General features: G+C 46.9%; 1 long non-coding RNA gene across 1 annotated transcript in view; it reads right to left on the bottom strand.

Annotated features, from left to right (window-relative positions):
- LOC144770375 (uncharacterized) overlaps positions 1–19,891 on the bottom strand; it is a 110,685-nt gene extending 90,794 nt beyond the window's left edge. Inside the window, exons 1-2 of the long non-coding RNA XR_013598875.1 lie at positions 19,866–19,891; positions 7,117–7,344 (exon numbers count right to left, since the gene is read on the bottom strand). This is a non-coding gene — a long non-coding RNA (uncharacterized LOC144770375). The remainder of the gene's footprint in view (positions 1–7,116; positions 7,345–19,865) is intronic.
- Positions 19,892–20,602: the final 711 nt, after the last annotated feature.

Below are 20,602 nucleotides of genomic sequence, written 5' to 3'. Positions count from 1 at the left end.
TCACAGAGTGGCCCTCTGCACCATGCAAGGGAAAACAGCCAGGACGCCTTCGAAGACTGCAAAGTCTACAGGTAGCCACCACACCCAAGAGCCCCAAGGTGCCCCCAGCCGCACCAGCCTCATATAGGCAAGAGCACCGCCTGCCACTTCTGCAAAGTCCGGGGGAGAGATGGACATAGCCCGCAAGGAGCTATAGAAAACTCAGAGCCACACACGGACCGCCCCACTAGCAGGAATGGACAAACAACTAGGACTGCGATGTCTCAAGGGAAGCTGCCCCCAGCAATGGCACAAGAAAGACTAGTGCAGAGCACGCACCGCACGTGGCCGCCCAAAGCCACCGCCAGTGATAATGTCACATCACTCGCCCCTGCCGGTGAACAGGCACAACCGTCAACCACACCACAGGCACCCCAAGTGCCAGAAGAAAGCATCCAAGAACGAGCACGCAAAGACCACGCAAAGCCAGAAGCGCGCAGAAAGCAGCGCCAGTGCACCTGATTGCACAGACACCACCCAGGAGACATCTCCATAAAGAAGCACTGCTGAACGCAGGTAGGAGAGCACCCACATCTCCACTGCCACAGTGAAGCCCTGCAGTAGGCCGAAGACCACACAACAGTGTCCTCCCTCGCACTGCCTCCAGATGGAGTTGGCGGTGACCCACGACAGGCAAGAGAGGAGTCGCACACTCCACGTGGCAGGCCACCACAGCACCATGCGCTCCACCGAACAGCGACACAAGACCGGACGTCACGTCGCCCAACAAGCAAGAAACACGTCACCAAGTGACTAGTCTCGACAAGCACGCCAGATCAAAGGCAGAAGCCGGCGCCACGACAGCGCTGCCTCGAGATCCAAACGCCCTCGAAGAAAAGAAGAAGAGTGACAGCCCTGTCACCCCGAAGACCGGATGAGCACAGGTGGGCTGAACAAGCCAACAAAGGGAGAAAACCGAGGACTCACAGCCAGCCAAGAAGCACACCCTGACACGCCAGACAGCCACCAACGCGGACCGGCGTTCCAGGATACAGCCTCACGGATGAACCAAAACATAAGCCGCAGCAAGCGCAGTCCACGTCTCATCCCAACGCTTCCCCAGGCGACGGACCAACGTCCCAGGACACAGCCTCACGGATGAACCAAACATAAGCCGCAGCAAGCGCAGTCCACGTCTCATCCCAATGCTTCCCCAGGCAACCGTCCGTCCCCGAGCTCCTGTCCGCAGATGCCATGGGCGAAGACCGGCACTGAGCGCCTGCCCTCTCACCGCCTCAAGATGGAGTCGGCAGTGGCCCCACCAAGGCAAGAGAGGAACCGAACACTCTACGTGTCAAGCCGCCAACTAAGGTCAACATCAGCAAAGCGGAGGCACATGGCTGCCAAGTCCCCCCGGACATTCCAACACTCCCACCAAGCCACCACCTGTCATCCCAAGTAACCACATGGCTGGCAACCGCCATCAAGACAGCCATCATCACCTGCGTCAAACATCGCTACTCCCAGAAGATCGGCGGACTGGAGTCCTGCACCGTCGCCACACCAGCAGACAAAAGAAACCAGAGGCCACCTGTGAACCTGGCATACACCGAAACCGCAGCAGCAAAGGCAAGTCTTGTCCACGACTCATCCACCCATGGGAGTTGGGCGTTGACTAAGTAATGGCTCCGCAGTGGTCCTGCAGATGCCACCAGATGGCACACAAGCACCCCTCAGTGCAGCCCTCCTACAGTCCCGCAGCAACCCCGAAAACGGGCCTCCCCAGGCGGGAGAGTGAGTAGAGACTATTTCACAGACAGGTTTCCGGTCACAGCCAAGCCGTTCAACAATGACAGTCAGCCCAGCCACACCTCTGCGAACTCTCCTGTAGGACTCCATCCATTTTTATGACGCAGCTCACTACAATGAACTGTTAGAACCCACCACGGACCATCACGGATGTCAGCAAAGTGGAAACCAGGCAAGGCAGCAAGACATATCACCGTCAACGAACTGTCGGCATGCAGAGGACATCTCCCAGCCAGCGGTCGTGCCCTGAGGCCCTCAGGTTAAACTACGGGTGCCCGCCGAGAAGGTTCTGCTGCAAGCCAAGTCACCAATCCAGGTCTGCTGTCGTCCTGCCACCTGACTCTATAGACTGATGGACCCTGTGGTAACTAGTTAACTGTTTCTTTTATCCCCACAGGTTGGACTACCATTTTTGTTTGTTCCTCAATAAAGTTGGGGAGGAATGTAGTATCCTGCGAGACACGTTCTAGTGTCCCGCAGGAAGTTGTAACGCCAGCCACTCCCTCGAGGGCTGGGCACACTGCACCCCCACACCCATCCATCACGGGTGCCACGAGTGACGTAGCCCCGTCAATAAAAGGGCCCGGGTGCACGTGCTCAGGGCCAGTTACTAATGTACATTCCCCTGTGTCTGCCTCTATGTGGGCCTGAGGCCCAACACTACAACACCAGAGGAGGCCCCGGGTCGCATCGGTGAACAGTTGAATCTTCAGGGGATACGTGGTGCGGCGCGGTGACCTGGTGCCCGGGGACCACACTCACTGGTGAGCAGAGTAGCCCACTGGGTAGCCTGACAACGTGGGCAGAAGACACAGAGGGAAAAGGCAGGTGAAATAACCTACGCTTCGTGTGCTTCGTCGAAGGATGCAAGGGTCACGTCGGGAAAATCCTCACTACCTGGCTGCTGACCTGGTTGCCGCCTGACTCTCCCCTGCTTCATCATGGAAAGGCAACACAGGGCCCTTACCAGGAAGCTTCTTGGGCAGCAAGTCCCCACCGATCATTGCCGGAATACTAAATTTCCACGACAGGGGCACAATTCTTCCCAAGGCTGCTGGAATCTCACTAATACCAATCGCAGCATATCATGATTTTCTCTGACTATATTAAACTTGTTCAACAAAACCAGCAGTCATTCATTGAGGTGGAGGCGTGGCTTTGCAGCCTCAAAATAGTGTTTGCCCTCCTTTTCCCGGCCCGCCTAAGAGTGGTTTATAAATTTCGCACCTTGTTCTTTGATACCCCAGAAGAGGTGTTCGCCTGGAAGGGCAAAGAAATATCGGTGAAATCTCGCAGCCTGCCGTCCCTCGAATCAGACTCTTTCACAAATGACAACGTAAGTCGACAATCCACACCCAAAGGGAAGCAGCGGCACAGATCAGCATCCTCTTGGTGCTCACGGGCACATAGTTACAATCAAACAATGCCCTCCCGAACACTTGGAATGAACTTGGTGAGCAAAAGGGATGGCGGTGGCCCGATCACCGATGGAACCCGAGATTAGTCTATATATGTTGTATTGTTTTGCTCTCCTGCAGGTTATAATTGGATTCCTTTGTTGGGAGATCACCTGAAAAGCAGGAAAAAGTTATTTTTGCGGGTGGGCACTCAGGGATCCATTTGAAGGGCAGGGTCACCAACTCCTGATGGAGTTGGCCAGGCCAGGCCTGCCGCTGCCACAGGTACATCAATGTTTCTGAAGTATTGGTGTTTGGGTGGAGGGAACAGGGATCGTTTATTAGTTTTACATGTTATGCTCCACATGTACATAATGGCGGCCCATTCAGAAGCGACTATGGCCCTTCTGCAGGCTCCCAAACACACGCAACACTCACACCATGGAAGATAAGTCTATTACCTCACAGGGCAAGCTCCATATTATCAATTGGAACATCCGAGGTGTCCTAGAAGAAGTTAAAAGGAGGGTGGTGCTTTGACAGGCCAATCGCCTGGGTGTAGATGTCCTAATCCTTCAGGAAACACATCTTATGGTAACAAAGACCCCCTGGCTCTCTAGATTCGGCTAGGACTTGGACTACCACTCTAGCTTCGTTAGGGGCTGCAGAGGCATGGCGCTCCAGATACATCGCAGAGTCCCATTTAACGCCACCCAGACTAGGATAGACAAGCTGGGCAAATATGTCTTAGTGGCAGGCACTCTATTTGATGAAAAGGGTGGTCTTAGGTAGTGTCTATGCCCCCCCACTTATCCCAGGCCTTTACCGAACTACTAACAGACATCTGGCTAGATATTCCAGAAGGACTACTACCATTGGTGGGGACTGGAACAATATATTACTTACACAATAAGATAGATGGCGTCCCTCCGGGGAACCTGGGATCATATGAGAATCACACCTTCTTTGCCTGTCCAGAGACATGGAATGGACAGATACATGGCACATTCTCCATCCAATAGAATAAGGCTACCCATACTATTGACAGGTACACCAGACGTTCTCCCGCATTGATTACATATTCGTCCCAGCTAGCTACACATACAGAGATATTACCTAGGAGCCTGTCAGATTATGCTATGATATGACTCAACCTCCTAGTGTGCCAGAGCCGACCACCCTTTCGTTGGCGTATGTCCTCGTGGCAGCTCCACGATCAACAATAAGGAACACTTATACTGAGCGAAACAGGAGTCCATTCACTCAAACACAGGGACTGTGCTTTCGGCTGGGACCCTACAGGAGGCAATGAAACTGACCCTGCATGGTGTTGATCTCTCTCTGTGCACACAAACGACACAAACGCAAACAACAGCGTGACAAATTCATATATACTGAAGCCCAATTGTTGACTCTGGAGAGACAGAGGCGGGGCGGGGAGGGGGCGCAGGCATGTTGGCATATGGTCCAGATCAGGGCACAAGTCCTAAGTCCTAAAAAAAGAAGTGGGGGGACTCTCCAATTTAGGTGGTGTAACAGGAAGTGACATTATGGCAGGAAGTGACATCACGGCAGGAAGTGACATCACTGCAAAAGTGGCATCACATGTGAGGCAGATCTATAATTTGCACATATTGCAAGATTTAACAATTGAAGCTGCTCAGTACTTAAGCCTGTGACTTAAGGTCCCTTTGTGGGGGAATTAACAGCCCAAATATGGATGAAGTTTGTCATACAACTACATTAGTCAAGCCATTAAGTGCTGTAAGTGAGGCATACTAAAACATGGCACCATGAACAAAAGCAGAGTTTGTGCGTTGAAAAACCCCCCAAAGAAAAGCACATGGTAAAAACTACAATAGTGATTATCAAAACTATAAAAATGTATTACGCTACCTAGAACACCACATTTAAATATACTGACAAGTTTAATACACTGTGACCATGAGAAAAAAAATGCAAGGTGCACTCTGTACAGTTTCAACCTGATAATCTGTACATCTGTTATTGCAGACATTATGGGACATGTTATACTGCCACAAGATGTTTGACCATGGAAAATTGGTGAGACCGCTTATAGCATTGAAAACCATCAATTAAAAAACGCCCATGCGTCTGCATATCTTTTATTGTGCTGGGCTGTCGGATCTACCTTTCTCGACTGAGTATCATCTGCATAGACATACGCATTGGATTCCAAAGAGGCAGAGGAGGGCCCATGAGGTTTATGAACATTAATAAGGAAAGATGTCCGATACCAAGGCAGCTTCATATGGGTGACATTATCAAGTTCATTGTGCTGAAACCCCTTTCGCAGTCACTTGAAGTCACAGGGAGTGTATTTACAGCCCTCAAAACAGGTTGCAGTTGCTCTGGAATCTCATTACCACCATTATCAACATAGTCTCTGAAGCCTTCAGATATGCCTTTATAATTAAGAGCAAATCTCCTACACAAGTTTTGTAGTTTCTCCTCACCTTCATACCATGGGCTCTCAATGTCGTTTATCCACTTCTGTGGGTTGATAACATCTATTTCTGATGTAAGAACTAAAAATTCATCTGTCCGAGATGATGTGGCTGACCTATTGCTTGCAGACTGTGCATACAACCTGGAGCGCAAGTTATCTGCCAGATTTTGATAAAACTGGGGAAGGTTTATTTTTACCTGACCACGTGAGTCCTCCCAGCTTATTGGCACTCATCTAAATAAGCCACTCTCAATAGTTTGTGCAGCCTCCTTCCTGTGTGTCGCTGGAAACTCCTTAAGCTTTTCAATTGCCCTTACTGTACGATTGATGAGCTGGTCAGCTCATCGCAGTGTTACTACATCCCTTTGAAGTGCTTCTGACAGTGTTACAATTTCATGAACCACATCCGCAACACCGTCGAGATTCAGCAAAAATTCAGAAGATGTCAGGATTTTATTCAGCCTGCTGAAAGTAGCACGGTGTTTGGCATCACAAGAAGTACTCAAGCTGGACTGAACAAAATACTGGTGAAGGGTTGGGTATGACTCCCACACTGCTTGTATTGCCCTTTTGCTAGAAGCAATCCAATGGATTGAAAATACTCGCCCAATTTTCAGTATTGCAATTTCTAACTCTTTCACATATGCAGAGAGTTCTCGCTGATTTTTGGGAGACTGGTGGTACATGGCATACAGTTTTTTGAAAAATTATGCAAGGTGCTTGAGGCCAGGCACTGTACCAACTGTGTCCGCTACACTGAGCTAAAGCCGGTGGCATAGACAGTGCCATTTTACAAGGCAAGGGTATTTACAACATAGCCTCTCCAAAACACCAGAGTTTCTCCCAAGCATTACACTGGCACCATCACTGAACACCCCTATCCAACTGTCTGCAAGGAACTTGTTGCAAAATCCATGTCTTTCAAGACATTTCAACAGTGAGGACTCAATGCACTGTGCATTGAGATCTCTTGTTTGCATTTGAAAAGAAATCCATGATGCTGGATTTACGTTTGCTTAGCTCTGTAGAAAGCAGAAAGCATTGGGTCAGCTATATTTTTTGAATTGGTCAATCTCATATTCACTGATGGTTGGTGAGGAGAAAAAATTGCAAAATTGCTTGGCAAAAATATTTTTCGGATTACTTTTGGCACTTAGGAAACTGTTTGTGGTCCAATGAGCCAGCCATCCCGGTTTGTGGTGGTATTATAATAAAAAAAACAGAGAAAGTCACACAATGCCCTTTTAAAAAAGAAAAATTCCCTCAATTAGCAAATTATGATCTTCAGTTTTCCCGGTGTGCTATTGCTCATTTCGTTTCCCATAAAAATTGTCAAAAAACACATTTTTCTCACATTTCTGTGGTGGAAAGTTCTGGAATCTGTATAAACATTAAATTAAAATGATTAGTGGTCATATATGAACCAAACGTTTTCTAGCAAGGAGTACCAGCGCTTTTTACCTCTCTTGGCTACCACTGTTGCAGGCTCCGTGCTAGGGGTAGAAGGTAAAGTTTCCGGTCTGGCAGCAGCTGGCTGTGCGACTTCCTGGAGATCTGTGTTGTGTCCTGGGTGAGCATGGGACCCAATGCGGGCCTGCTGTGTTGCAGGATGGACCATTGCAGGTGCGAGCAGGACAAATGCCAGGCAGGGAGATCTGTTGAATAGGATGGCTCCCAAGATACTGTAGGCTGTAGTGCAAATAAAATATTCCACATTAGGCAACTCTAAGCATTTTCATAGTTGAAGGAATGGTGGCATCCTGCTGCCATGGTTATTCATGCCTTAGAAACGGTTCGGAGGCATTCCATAGATTTCAATCAATCTTGAGCACCCAAATTTTAATATTTGAGGAGGTTAAAGCACTTTTGGATGTTGGCGGCATAGCAGGTTGCCTATATTGACTGCATTGCGACCTTTCAAAAGAGATCACTTTTAACCCTAAACTTAGAAACCTCCATGCTTCCTTGCCCTAACAACAATTCCACTAGGGAACTAATAGGAAAGTCAATTGGAAAGGTCATGCATGATGTGTGGAGGAGAATTGGTCAAGAGCAAAGCAAAAGATGCAGTTCCTCAAGCTATGTTACAGGCTTGTAAAGTGCAGCTGCACAAAATGGGTTGAAATCATTCTCATGCAAGGTAGGTATGGTGTACTTCAGTTAGGCTGGCCTTCCATGTCGCAAAGTGATGGGATAATAGTGCATAACTCGAATTAATACAAATAGCTGCCAAGTTTTCATGATGCTTATTTGTAAGGCTCCACGTGTTCAGTTTAAGGATTTTTCACTGATAAATACAGACCGAAAACAATCTGTTTTCTGCCTGCATTTATTTTTAAAAGTGCATAAATACAGAAAATTGCCATACTTTTAAGTGACTGTCCATGCTGTCTTTCATGAATTATAGGCCAGCAGCTGGACAGCATGGAAATTAAAAAACAGGATGACATTTCTTTAAACAATGGCATATGTCAACATACATTTATGGTATAATGCTGGTATTACAGTGGATTGATTGTTATGTAATAATTGCCAGCTTAAATAGCTAAAACTCGACAGACAGCAAAGTATGAGTGTGCGTCAATCAGTGAAATAAATAAGGAAAGGTTCAGTTTGGCAATCTCATTTATGTGCAAAGCACAAAAGAATTATGGATAAATACAGTTAAAATGGCCAAATGATAAATATGGGTAAGTACAGACGGAAATGTTAAAAAAATAAATACCATAAAACGGAGAGCCCTACTTATGTGTGACGTTTCCATGATTTCAGTGTGTATGTGTGACACTTAGAGTGACGCTTTCCACTCAGTGAAAACCAAGCTACAAAGTGCAAAGTAATAGATACCCTTCATTGCACCCTATTCAGCAATGAGAAGCATTAAAGAACCTGTCTCAAAGTGATACAATGGACCTATTTCATAGGATTACACAGAGTCCGAAAAAGAGGTGGAGAGTAGGCACTAATGATCTGTTAGCCACAGCTACCTGAGAGTCACTGCCAAACAAGCAACAGTCAAGGGAAATTAACAACAAGCATTGGCATAGCCAATAGATCTCGCTTTTGAAACCTTCTAAGTATTTAGTTATGCAGCACAATATCCTTGGTGCACCAACATCAACCGTTGCATGGCGAAACACTTACAAGGTCCCCACGGCGAGACCTATTGGCTATGACAATGCTTGATGAGCATGGTAGGCAGGTTTGGGATGATCTCGATATAAAAAGCGGTTCTCTTATAGGTACCCAGGCTCTGGTTATTTCTGGAGGTTCGATGGCATCACAGCAGGAAAGAATGACATAAGAGTGAAGACGAAAATTCCATTTTAGAGTCTCTTCATCCACAGACAACTAGTGTGAAAGTCCACTCATTTACCTAACTTCCACTCTTCAGAAGTACACCTATGCCTTTAAACCTACATCACTCTAAATGTACATCTTTTCTACCCTAGAAGGAGTTGTTGCTTCTAAGATTTATGTCGGACAGAAAGGACAAAACGGTCCTTCCAAATACATATTAATTATCAAAATTCTATTCCCTTTGTCTCTAATGCGGAATCCTCGAAAAACTTTGATATAGAGATGTGTCAAAAATGTATCTTCACAAGGTTTAGACTGATGCCAGAACAAAACCTAGAAAACGATTTAAGACGTTCAGGAACTGCTTCAAATCATAAGATCATGGTAACAAAGTTGAAGGTAGGTCACACTAAAACGAAAAAGACATCCAATTGTGGTGTTTGAAGAAAACTCAGGCGGTATACAGTAGCGTCAACATCGGCTAATTACAATAACATTCACCCCTCTTATTCTCACCAGGCGCCCCCACTTCCAACCGCATCTCTCTATCTATTCACAGGGAGCAGAAGGAAGTCCGCGACAACCCAAGCTGTGCTGTAAACGGGCAGCCCCTGCCCCTGGTTTTAAATGGGAAATACCAGCACGCGCCCCGCAAAGGGCCATCATTTCAATGGCAAAAAAGTTCCAGGACTTCTCGTAAACAAGCACATATTCTGGGACAGTGAGTCCCTCTCTTCTCAGTAACAAACGCACACTCTGGGACAGTGAGTATCAGCACTTTTCATTAACAAACACATCTAGGATAGTGAGTACCACCTCTTCTCGTTAACAAGCACATATTCTGGGACAGTGAGTACTTCTCTTCTCAATACCAAACACACAACCTGGGATACATTCTACGTCTCTCCTCAGTAACAAACACACCCTCTGGGACAGTGAGTACCAGCACTTCTCATTAACAAGAACACACTCTGGGACAGTGGGTGCCTCTCTTCTCAGTAACAAACACACACTCTAGGACAGTGATCACCAGCACTTCTCATTAACAAACACACAATCTGGGACAGTGGGTACCTCTCTTCTGAGTAACAAACACACACTCTGGGACAGTGAGCACCTGCACTTCTCATTAACAAAAACACACACTGGGACAGCGAGTACCACCACTTTTCTTTAACAAGCACATATTATGGGACAGTGAGTACCAGCACTTCTCAATAACATACACACACACTATGGGGCAGTGAGTACCAGCTCTTCTCAGTAACAAACACACACTCTAGGACAGTGAACACTAGCACTTCTCATTAACAAACACACAATCTGGGATAGTGGGTACCTCTCTTCTCAGTACCAAACTCACATTGAGACAGTGAGTACCTCTCTTCTCAGTACCAAACGCACAACATTGGGACAGCGAGTACCTCTCTTCTCAGTAACAAACACACACTCTGGGACAGTGAGTACCAGCTCTTCTCAGTAACTACACACACAGTGGGGCAGTGAATACCAACACTTCTCTGTAACAAGTACACTCTGGGACAGTGAGTACCAGCACTTCTCATTAACAAACACACACTCTGGGACAGTGAGTACCAGCATTTCTCATTAAGAAACACATCTGGGATAGTGAGTACCAGCCCTTCTCTATAAAAAGCACACTCAGACAGTGAGTACCACCTCTTCTCAGTAACAAACACACACTCTGGGACAGTGAGTACCAGCACTTTTAATTAACAACCACATCTGGGATAGTGAGTACCAGCATTTCTCTGTAAAAAGCACACTCTGGGACAGTGAGTACCACCTCTTCGCAGTAACAAACACACACTATAGAATAGCGAACATCAGCACTTCTCAATAGAAAAAACGTACTGTGGGACAGTGAGTGCCAGCACTTCCCAATAACAAGCACACTCTGGGACAGTGAGTACCAGCACTTCCCAGTAACAAGCACACTCTGGGAAAGTGAGTACCAGCACTACTCTGTAACAAGCACACTCTGGGACAGTGAGTACCAGCACTTCCCAGTAACAAGCACATACTCTGGGACAGTACATATTCTGGAACAGTGAGCGCATACATGTTTCAGTAACATACACACACACTCTGGGGTAGTGAGTATGAGCACTCCTAAATGTACACCTATGCCTTTAAACCTACGTCAATCTAAATGTACATCGTTTCTACCCTAGAAGGAGTTGTTGCTTCTAATATCTATGTCAGACAGAAAGGACAAATCGGTCCTTCCAAATACATATTAATTATCAAAATTCTATTCCCTCGTTAACAAGCACATATTCTGGGACAGTGAGTACTTCTCAATACCAAACACACAACCTGGAACAGTGAGTATCAGCACTTCATTTTAACAGGCACACATTCTACGTCTCTCCTCAGTAACAAACACACCCTCTGGGACAGTGAGTACCAGCACTTCTCAGTAACAAGCACACACTCTGGGACAGTGGGTGCCTCTCTTCTCAGTAACAAACACACACTCTAGGACAGTGATCACCAGCACTTCTCATTAACAAACACACAATCTGGGACAGTGGGTACCTCTCTTCTGAGTAACAAACACACACTCTGGGACAGTGAGCACCTGCACTTCTCATTAACAAAAACACACACTGGGACAGCGAGTACCACCACTTTTCTTTAACAAGCACATATACTGGGACAGTGAGTACCAGCACTTCTCAATAACATACACACACACTATGGGGCAGTGGGTACCTCTCTTCTCAGTACCAAACTCACATTGAGACAGTGAGTACCTCTCTTCTCAGTACCAAACGCACAACATTGGGACAGCGAGTACCTCTCTTCTTAGTAACAAACACACACTCTGGGACAGTGAGTACCAGCTCTTCTCAGTAACTACACACACAGTGGGGCAGTGAATACCAACACTTCTCTTTAACAAGTACACTCTGGGACAGTGAGTACCAGCACTTCTCATTAACAAACACACACTCTGGGACAGTGAGTACCAGCATTTCTCATTAAGAAACACATCTGGGATAGTGAGTACCAGCCCTTCTCTATAAAAAGCACACTCAGACAGTGAGTACCACCTCTTCTCAGTAACAAACACACACTCTGGGACAGTGAGTACCAGCACTTTTAATTAACAACTACATCTGGGATAGTGAGTACCAGCATTTCTCTGTAAAAAGCACACTCTGGGACAGTGAGTACCACCTCTTCGCAGTAACAAACACACACTATAGAATAGCGAACATCAGCACTTCTCAATAGAAAAAACGTACTGTGGGACAGTGAGTGCCAGCACTTCCCAGTAACAAGCACACTCTGGGACAGTGAGTACCAGCACTTCCCAGTAACAAGCACACTCTGGGAAAGTGAGTACCAGCACTACTCTGTAACAAGCACACTCTGGGACAGTGAGTACCAGCACTTCCCAGTAACAAGCACATACTCTGGGACAGCACATATTCTGGAACAGTGAGCGCATACATGTTTCAGTAACATACGCACACACTCTGGGGTAGTGAGTATGAGCACTCCTAAATGTACACCTATGCCTTTAAACCTACGTCAATCTAAATGTACATCGTTTCTACCCTAGAAGGAGTTGTTGCTTCTAATATCTATGTCAGACAGAAAGGACAAATCGGTCCTTCCAAATACATATTAATTATCAAAATTCTATTCCCTCGTTAACAAGCATATATTCTGGGACAGTGAGTACTTCTCAATACCAAACACACAACCTGGAACAGTGAGTATCAGCACTTCATTTTAACAGGCACACATTCTACGTCTCTCCTCAGTAACAAACACACCCTCTGGGACAGTGAGTACCAGCACTTCTCATTAACAAGCACACACTCTGGGACAGTGGGTGCCTCTCTTCTCAGTAACAAACACACACTCTAGGACAGTGATCACCAGCACTTCTCATTAACAAACACACAATCTGGGACAGTGGGTACCTCTCTTCTGAGTAACAAACACACACTCTGGGACAGTGAGCACCTGCACTTCTCATTAACAAAAACACACACTGGGACAGCGAGTACCACCACTTTTCTTTAACAAGCACATATACTGGGACAGTGAGTACCAGCACTTCTCAATAACATACACACACACTATGGGGCAGTGGGTACCTCTCTTCTCAGTACCAAACTCACATTGAGACAGTGAGTACCTCTCTTCTCAGTACCAAACGCACAACATTGGGACAGCGAGTACCTCTCTTCTCAGTAACAAACACACACTCTGGGACAGTGAGTACCAGCTCTTCTCAGTAACTACACACACAGTGGGGCAGTGAATACCAACACTTCTCTTTAACAAGTACACTCTGGGACAGTGAGTACCAGCACTTCTCATTAACAAACACACACTCTGGGACAGTGAGTACCAGCATTTCTCATTAAGAAACACATCTGGGATAGTGAGTACCAGCCCTTCTCTATAAAAAGCACACTCAGACAGTGAGTACCACCTCTTCTCAGTAACAAACACACACTCTGGGACAGTGAGTACCAGCACTTTTAATTAACAACCACATCTGGGATAGTGAGTACCAGCATTTCTCTGTAAAAAGCACACTCTGGGACAGTGAGTACCACCTCTTCGCAGTAACAAACACACACTATAGAATAGCGAACATCAGCACTTCTCAATAGAAAAAACGTACTGTGGGACAGTGAGTGCCAGCACTTCCCAGTAACAAGCACACTCTGGGACAGTGAGTACCAGCACTTCCCAGTAACAAGCACACTCTGGGAAAGAGAGTACCAGCACTACTCTGTAACAAGCACACTCTGGGACAGTGAGTACCAGCACTTCCCAGTAACAAGCACATACTCTGGGACAGTGAGTACCAGCACTTCCCATTAACAAGCACACTCTGGGACAGTGAGTACCAGCACTTCCCAGTAACAAGCACACTCTGGGAAAGTGAGTACCAGCACTACTCTGTAACAAGCACACTCTGGGACAGTGAGTGCCAGCACTTCCCAGTAACAAGCACACTCTGGGACAGTGAGTACCAGCACTTCCCAGTAACAAGCACACTCTGGGAAAGTGAGTACCAGCACTACTCTGTAACAAGCACACTCTGGGACAGTGAGTACCAGCACTTCCCAGTAACAAGCACATACTCTGGGACAGCACATATTCTGGAACAGTGAGCGCATACATGTTTCAGTAACATACGCACACACTCTGGGGTAGTGAGTATGAGCACTCCTAAATGTACACCTATGCCTTTAACCCTACGTCAATCTAAATGTACATCGTTTCTACCCTAGAAGGAGTTGTTGCTTCTAATATCTATGTCAGACAGAAAGGACAAATCGGTCCTTCCAAATACATATTAATTATCAAAATTCTATTCCCTCGTTAACAAGCACATATTCTGGGACAGTGAGTACTTCTCAATACCAAACACACAACCTGGAACAGTGAGTATCAGCACTTCATTTTAACAGGCACACATTCTACGTCTCTCCTCAGTAACAAATACACCCTCTGGGACAGTGAGTACCAGCACTTCTCATTAACAAGCACACACTCTGGGACAGTGGGTGCCTCTCTTCTCAGTAACAAACACACACTCTAGGACAGTGATCACCAGCACTTCTCATTAACAAACACACAATCTGGGACAGTGGGTACCTCTCTTCTGAGTAACAAACACACACTCTGGGACAGTGAGCACCTGCACTTCTCATTAACAAAAACACACACTGGGACAGCGAGTACCACCACTTTTCTTTAACAAGCACATATACTGGGACAGTGAGTACCAGCACTTCTCAATAACATACACACACACTATGGGGCAGTGGGTACCTCTCTTCTCAGTACCAAACTCACATTGAGACAGTGAGTACCTCTCTTCTCAGTACCAAACGCACAACATTGGGACAGCGAGTACCTCTCTTCTCAGTAACAAACACACACTCTGGGACAGTGAGTACCAGCTCTTCTCAGTAACTACACACACAGTGGGGCAGTGAATACCAACACTTCTCTTTAACAAGTACACTCTGGGACAGTGAGTACCAGCACTTCTCATTAACAAACACACACTCTGGGACAGTGAGTACCAGCATTTCTCATTAAGAAACACATCTGGGATAGTGAGTACCAGCCCTTCTCTATAAAAAGCACACTCAGACAGTGAGTACCACCTCTTCTCAGTAACAAACACACACTCTGGGACAGTGAGTACCAGCACTTTTAATTAACAACCACATCTGGGATAGTGAGTACCAGCATTTCTCTGTAAAAAGCACACTCTGGGACAGTGAGTACCACCTCTTCGCAGTAACAAACACACACTATAGAATAGCGAACATCAGCACTTCTCAATAGAAAAAACGTACTGTGGGACAGTGAGTGCCAGCACTTCTCAGTAACAAGCACACTCTGGGACAGTGAGTACCAGCACTTCCCAGTAACAAGCACACTCTGGGAAAGTGAGTACCAGCACTACTCTGTAACAAGCACACTCTGGGACAGTGAGTACCAGCACTTCCCAGTAACAAGCACATACTCTGGGACAGCACATATTCTGGAACAGTGAGCGCATACATGTTTCAGTAACATACGCACACACTCTGGGGTAGTGAGTATGAGCACTCCTAAATGTACACCTATGCCTTTAAACCTACGTCAATCTAAATGTACATCGTTTCTACCCTAGAAGGAGTTGTTGCTTCTAATATCTATGTCAGACAGAAAGGACAAATCGGTCCTTCCAAATACATATTAATTATCAAAATTCTATTCCCTCGTTAACAAGCACATATTCTGGGACAGTGAGTACTTCTCAATACCAAACACACAACCTGGAACAGTGAGTATCAGCACTTCATTTTAACAGGCACCCATTCTACGTCTCTCCTCAGTAACAAACACACCCTCTGGGACAGTGAGTACCAGCACTTCTCATTAACAAGCACACACTCTGGGACAGTGGGTGCCTCTATTCTCAGTAACAAACACACACTCTAGGACAGTGATCACCAGCACTTCTCATTAACAAACACACAATCTGGGACAGTGGGTACCTCTCTTCTGAGTAACAAACACACACTCTGGGACAGTGAGCACCTGCACTTCTCATTAACAAAAACACACACTGGGACAGCGAGTACCACCACTTTTCTTTAACAAGCACATATACTGGGACAGTGAGTACCAGCACTTCTCAATAACATACACACACACTATGGGGCAGTGAGTACCAGCTCTTCTCAGTAACAAACACACACTCTATGACAGTGAACACCAGCACTGCTCATTAACAAACACACAATCTGGGACAGTGGGTACCTCTCTTCTCAGTACCAAACTCACATTGGGACAGTGAGTACCTCTCTTCTCAGTACCAAACGCACAACATTGGGACAGTGAGTACCTCTCTTCTCAGTAACAAACACACACTCTGGGACAGTGAGTACCAGCTCTTCTCAGTAACTACACACACAGTGGGGCAGTGAATACCAACACTTCTCTATAACAAGTACACTCTGGGACAGTGAGTACCAGCACTTCTCATTAACAAACACACACTCTGGGACAGTGGGTACCAGCATTTCTCATTAAGAAACACATCTGGGATAGTGAGTACCAGCCCTTCTCTGTAAAAAGCACACTCAGACAGTGAGTACCACCTCTTCTCAGTAACAAACACACACTCTGGGACAGTGAGTACCAGCACTTTTAATTAACCACATCTGGGATAGTGAGTGTTTGAGTTTGAGTTTAAAATATTTGTATAGCGCACTTTCACCGGCGGTTTCATGGCGCTGCAAAAGACAGGTCTCCAAAGAGGGAGTAGGGAGAACAGAATAAGAGGGAGACAGCCCCAAGTAATCTAGTTGAAACATTTGGCAAACAGGAGGGCTTTAAGTTTCTTCCGAAATTGAGGGTACAGAGTTATAGATCTGAGCTCAGAAGGAAGGGAATTCCACAGGAGTGGGGCGAGGGTTGCAAACTTAGATCCTCCCCATTTCTTTCTCCGAAAGCGAGGGGCTGACAATAGGGATTGCGAGGAAGAGCGCAGTTCCCTGGTAGAAACATAAGGCACAATCTCGGATGTTATAAATGTAAATGTAAAATGTAAATGTAGTATACTTGTAAAGCGCACAGCTGCCCCAGCAACGGGGCGTCCCGGCGCTGTATAACTCTGGGGAACCCGTCCTGGCTTTCCCTGTGGGATGGTCCCTTGCTGGGAGTCCCCAAGGTGGAGCCAGGCATCCCCGGAATTGGTGGGGCCGTTGTGGAGATTAGGCAAGCTAATGCCCAGAGTTGCCGAGTGGAACCCCTGATTAGAGTAAGCACCGAAGCGAGAATTATCGAGTCCGCTGACCAAGGTCCACGACCCTGCCGCGTCGGGAATTGAACCCTGGTCCCAGGCTGACTTCAGCTCTCAGGCCTGCCGCCTCTAACCAGTGAGCCACACTACTCCACTTATAAAGGCCGGAGCTGCGCCCAGTCGTGCTTGAAAGGTGATAGAGGCAAGTTTAAACTGGACGCGCTCGCGGACAGGGAGCCAATGCAGGGATCTGAGGAGGGGAGTGACATGGTGAGATTTCGGGAGATTAAACACCAGCCGTGCCGCTTGGTTCTGGATCAGCTGCAACCGCCGTAGACTATATGCAGGAATACCCGCATATAGGGCGTTGCCGTAATCCAGGCGGGAAATGACCATCGCTAAGATGATCAATTTCAATGCATCAAAGGTAAAAAAGCGGGATACCTTGCGGATGGTGAGTAGTGACAAGAAGGAAGAGGACACCACAGAGCTGACCTGGGAGTGAAGGGTGAGCTGAGAATTGAGTTTGATGCCTAAAGTTTTAACTGAGGTGGAGGGGACCGGGGGAGAGCCTAGGGAAGGGGGCCAAAAAAGTGAAGACCAGGGACTGGAGCAACCACCTGTCAGCACCAATTCGGTTTTATCCGGATTAAGCTTCAGGTGATTGTAGTTCATCCAGTCCTGGATAAAGATCATAATAGACTGGAAGTTTGAGATGGAAGCAGGGGAAGAAGACAGGTTGAAAACAAGTTGAAGGTCGTCAGCGTAATTGTATACGCTGACGTCCATTTGCTGTAGTGAAAAAATAAGGGGGGCAATATAAAGGTTAAACAGGAGGGGTGAGAGGGAGGAACCTTGGGGAACCCCGCACTGAACTTTCCGGAAGTCCGCGAAAAAGTCACCCAGGCGAACAGCCTGGGTGCGGTCTCTCAGGAAGGAGGATAGCCATACCAGAGCGGTGCCACCGATCCCCGCCGCCTTGACACGGGAAAGTAAGATGGTATGGTCAACCGTGTCAAAGGCGGCTGAGAGATCGAGGAGAACCAAGGCCTGGGCCTGGTTGGTATCCATTCCTTCCCTGAGGTTGTCAAGGACCGAAAGAACTACGGACTCCGTGGTGTGTGCGGGGCGAAAACCGGCCTGGCAGGGAGCCAGAATCCCATACTCCTCCACAAAGGTGCTCAGAGAGCTGGTGACATGGCGTTCGAGCACTTTGGCCAAGAATGGTAGGAGGGAAATAGGGCGGTAGTTGGCGGGGATCGAAGGATCTGCGCCAGGTTTTTTTAGGATGGGGACAATAACAGCGGTTTTCAGTGGATTGGCTACAACCCCCTGGGAGAGGGAGCTGTTAAGGAAGTGAAGGGGGGGATCAGGACAGGTTGTATAGATGTGGCGAAGGATGTGCGCAGGGCAAGTATCTAATGGGGATCCGGATTTGGATTTAACAAAAGGGATTTAACAAAAGGGATTATCAGCATTTCTCTGTAAAAAGCACACTCTGGGACAGTGAGTACCACCTCTTCGCAGTAACAAACACACACTATAGAATAGCGAACATCAGCAATTCTCAATAGAAAACACGTACTGTGGGACAGTGAGTACCAGCACTTCCCAGTAACAAGCACACTCTGGGACAGTGAGTACCAGCACTTCCCAGTAACAAGCACACTCTGGGACAGTGAGTACCAGCACTACTCTGTAACAAGCACACTCTGGGACAGTGAGTACCAGCACTTCCCAGTAACAAGCACATACTCTGGGACAGTACATATTCTAGAACAGTGAGTGCATACATGTTTCAGTAACATACACACACACTCTGGGGTAGTGAGTATGAGCACTCTTAGATGTACACCTATGCCTTTAAACCTACGTCAATCTAAATGTACTTCGTTTCTACCCTAGAAGGAGTTGTTGCTTCTAATATCTATGTCAGACAGAAAGGACAAATCGGTCCTTCCAAATACATATTAATTATCAAAATTCTATTCCCTTTGTCTCTAATGCGGAATCCTCCAAAAACTTTGATATAGAGATGTGTCAAAAATGTATCTTCATAAGGTTTAGACTGATGCCAGAACAAAACCTAGAAAACGATTTAAGACGTTAAGGAACTGCTTCAAATCATAAAATCATGGTAACAAAGTTGAAGCTAGGTCACACTAAAACGAAAAAGACATCTAATTGTGGTTTTTGAAGAAAACTCAGGCTGTATACAGTAGCGTCAACATCGGCTAGTTACAATAACATTCACCCCTTGTCGAGTCTCCCTCTTCCTCTGAATCCCAGCCCATAAATATTTAGTTAAACTAATTACGATAAATCTCGTGAGATGTAGCCAAGAAGGAAAAAAAAAAGGACAGGATGGGAAGAGTAGGCGCCCATGTAATGAATGCTGCCTGGCCACCTTCAGGAGGAGCCCATGGTCTGTTAAAGGTATAGCATTTTTACTGGGAATCTTGTCATATAAGCCATATGGAAAGCGGGCGTAAAAGCAAAGGGCGCAGGGATGGGTGTAATTCAATAAAGATGCAGATCTACTAGACAGAAACGTGGTTTCCGTGTCAAACATTGTTTATGCAGCCATTAAACTTACACTTACCTCAGAAGTGAAACTGTCGCCAACGTCGCTAGGCGGAAAATGGTTTCCTAGGAGACGGTGTAGGTCATAGATGCAGGAAGGGAAGTCTCCAGCATGTCAGGCAGCAGGCGAGGCCAGGAAGGGAGGGCGAGCTGCGTCGATATCCGGATCCGGTCACATCCAAAAAGAAAAGAAGCCAGAGCAAGAAAAACACGAAAAAAAGGGCATGGAGCACGAGGGCGGGACTGCTGAGGTGCAGAAACACCCATTCAGTGACATCTGCTATGACCACTGGTTGGTCGCAGATGTCTCTGTTCTACAAGTAGGTACGACTTCCCGGCAAAGGGGTGGGGTGGGTTGCAAGAGCTGCAATAGGCGTAGTTAACGTAACCCTAGGTGCAGGGGTGTGGTGATCAGCAAGCAGTCCGAGGCTTCACCCGGAAATGCGTGGTTTGGTCGGTGCGCGCTTTATCGCATTTTGAAGGAACAGGCCAGCGCAGGGTGGACAGCGTTTTGATAAGCAGGAAGGACGGCCTACCCCCTGGAAAATAAGTGGGTCGACGCCGTCCACCCGCGTGGTACCCCGACTCGAGTCCTGGTCCAGATACAATGAAGGTATGATGATGAGTTAATGGAAGAAGCAAAGACTACATGGCTGTCCTCTAGAAGTGGCATATACCAATGGGGCGACAAATCCAGCAAGCAACTGCATAGGCTATGCCAGCAAGCCACACGGTCTACCCACATACTGTGCATCA

Source organism: Lissotriton helveticus, chromosome 1_1 (assembly GCF_964261635.1).
Source record: "Lissotriton helveticus chromosome 1_1, aLisHel1.1, whole genome shotgun sequence".
Taxonomy (NCBI): domain Eukaryota; kingdom Metazoa; phylum Chordata; class Amphibia; order Caudata; family Salamandridae; genus Lissotriton; species Lissotriton helveticus.
The sequence above is the reverse complement of the archived record's forward strand: the minus strand, read 5'-3'. Positions and strand labels throughout refer to the sequence as shown.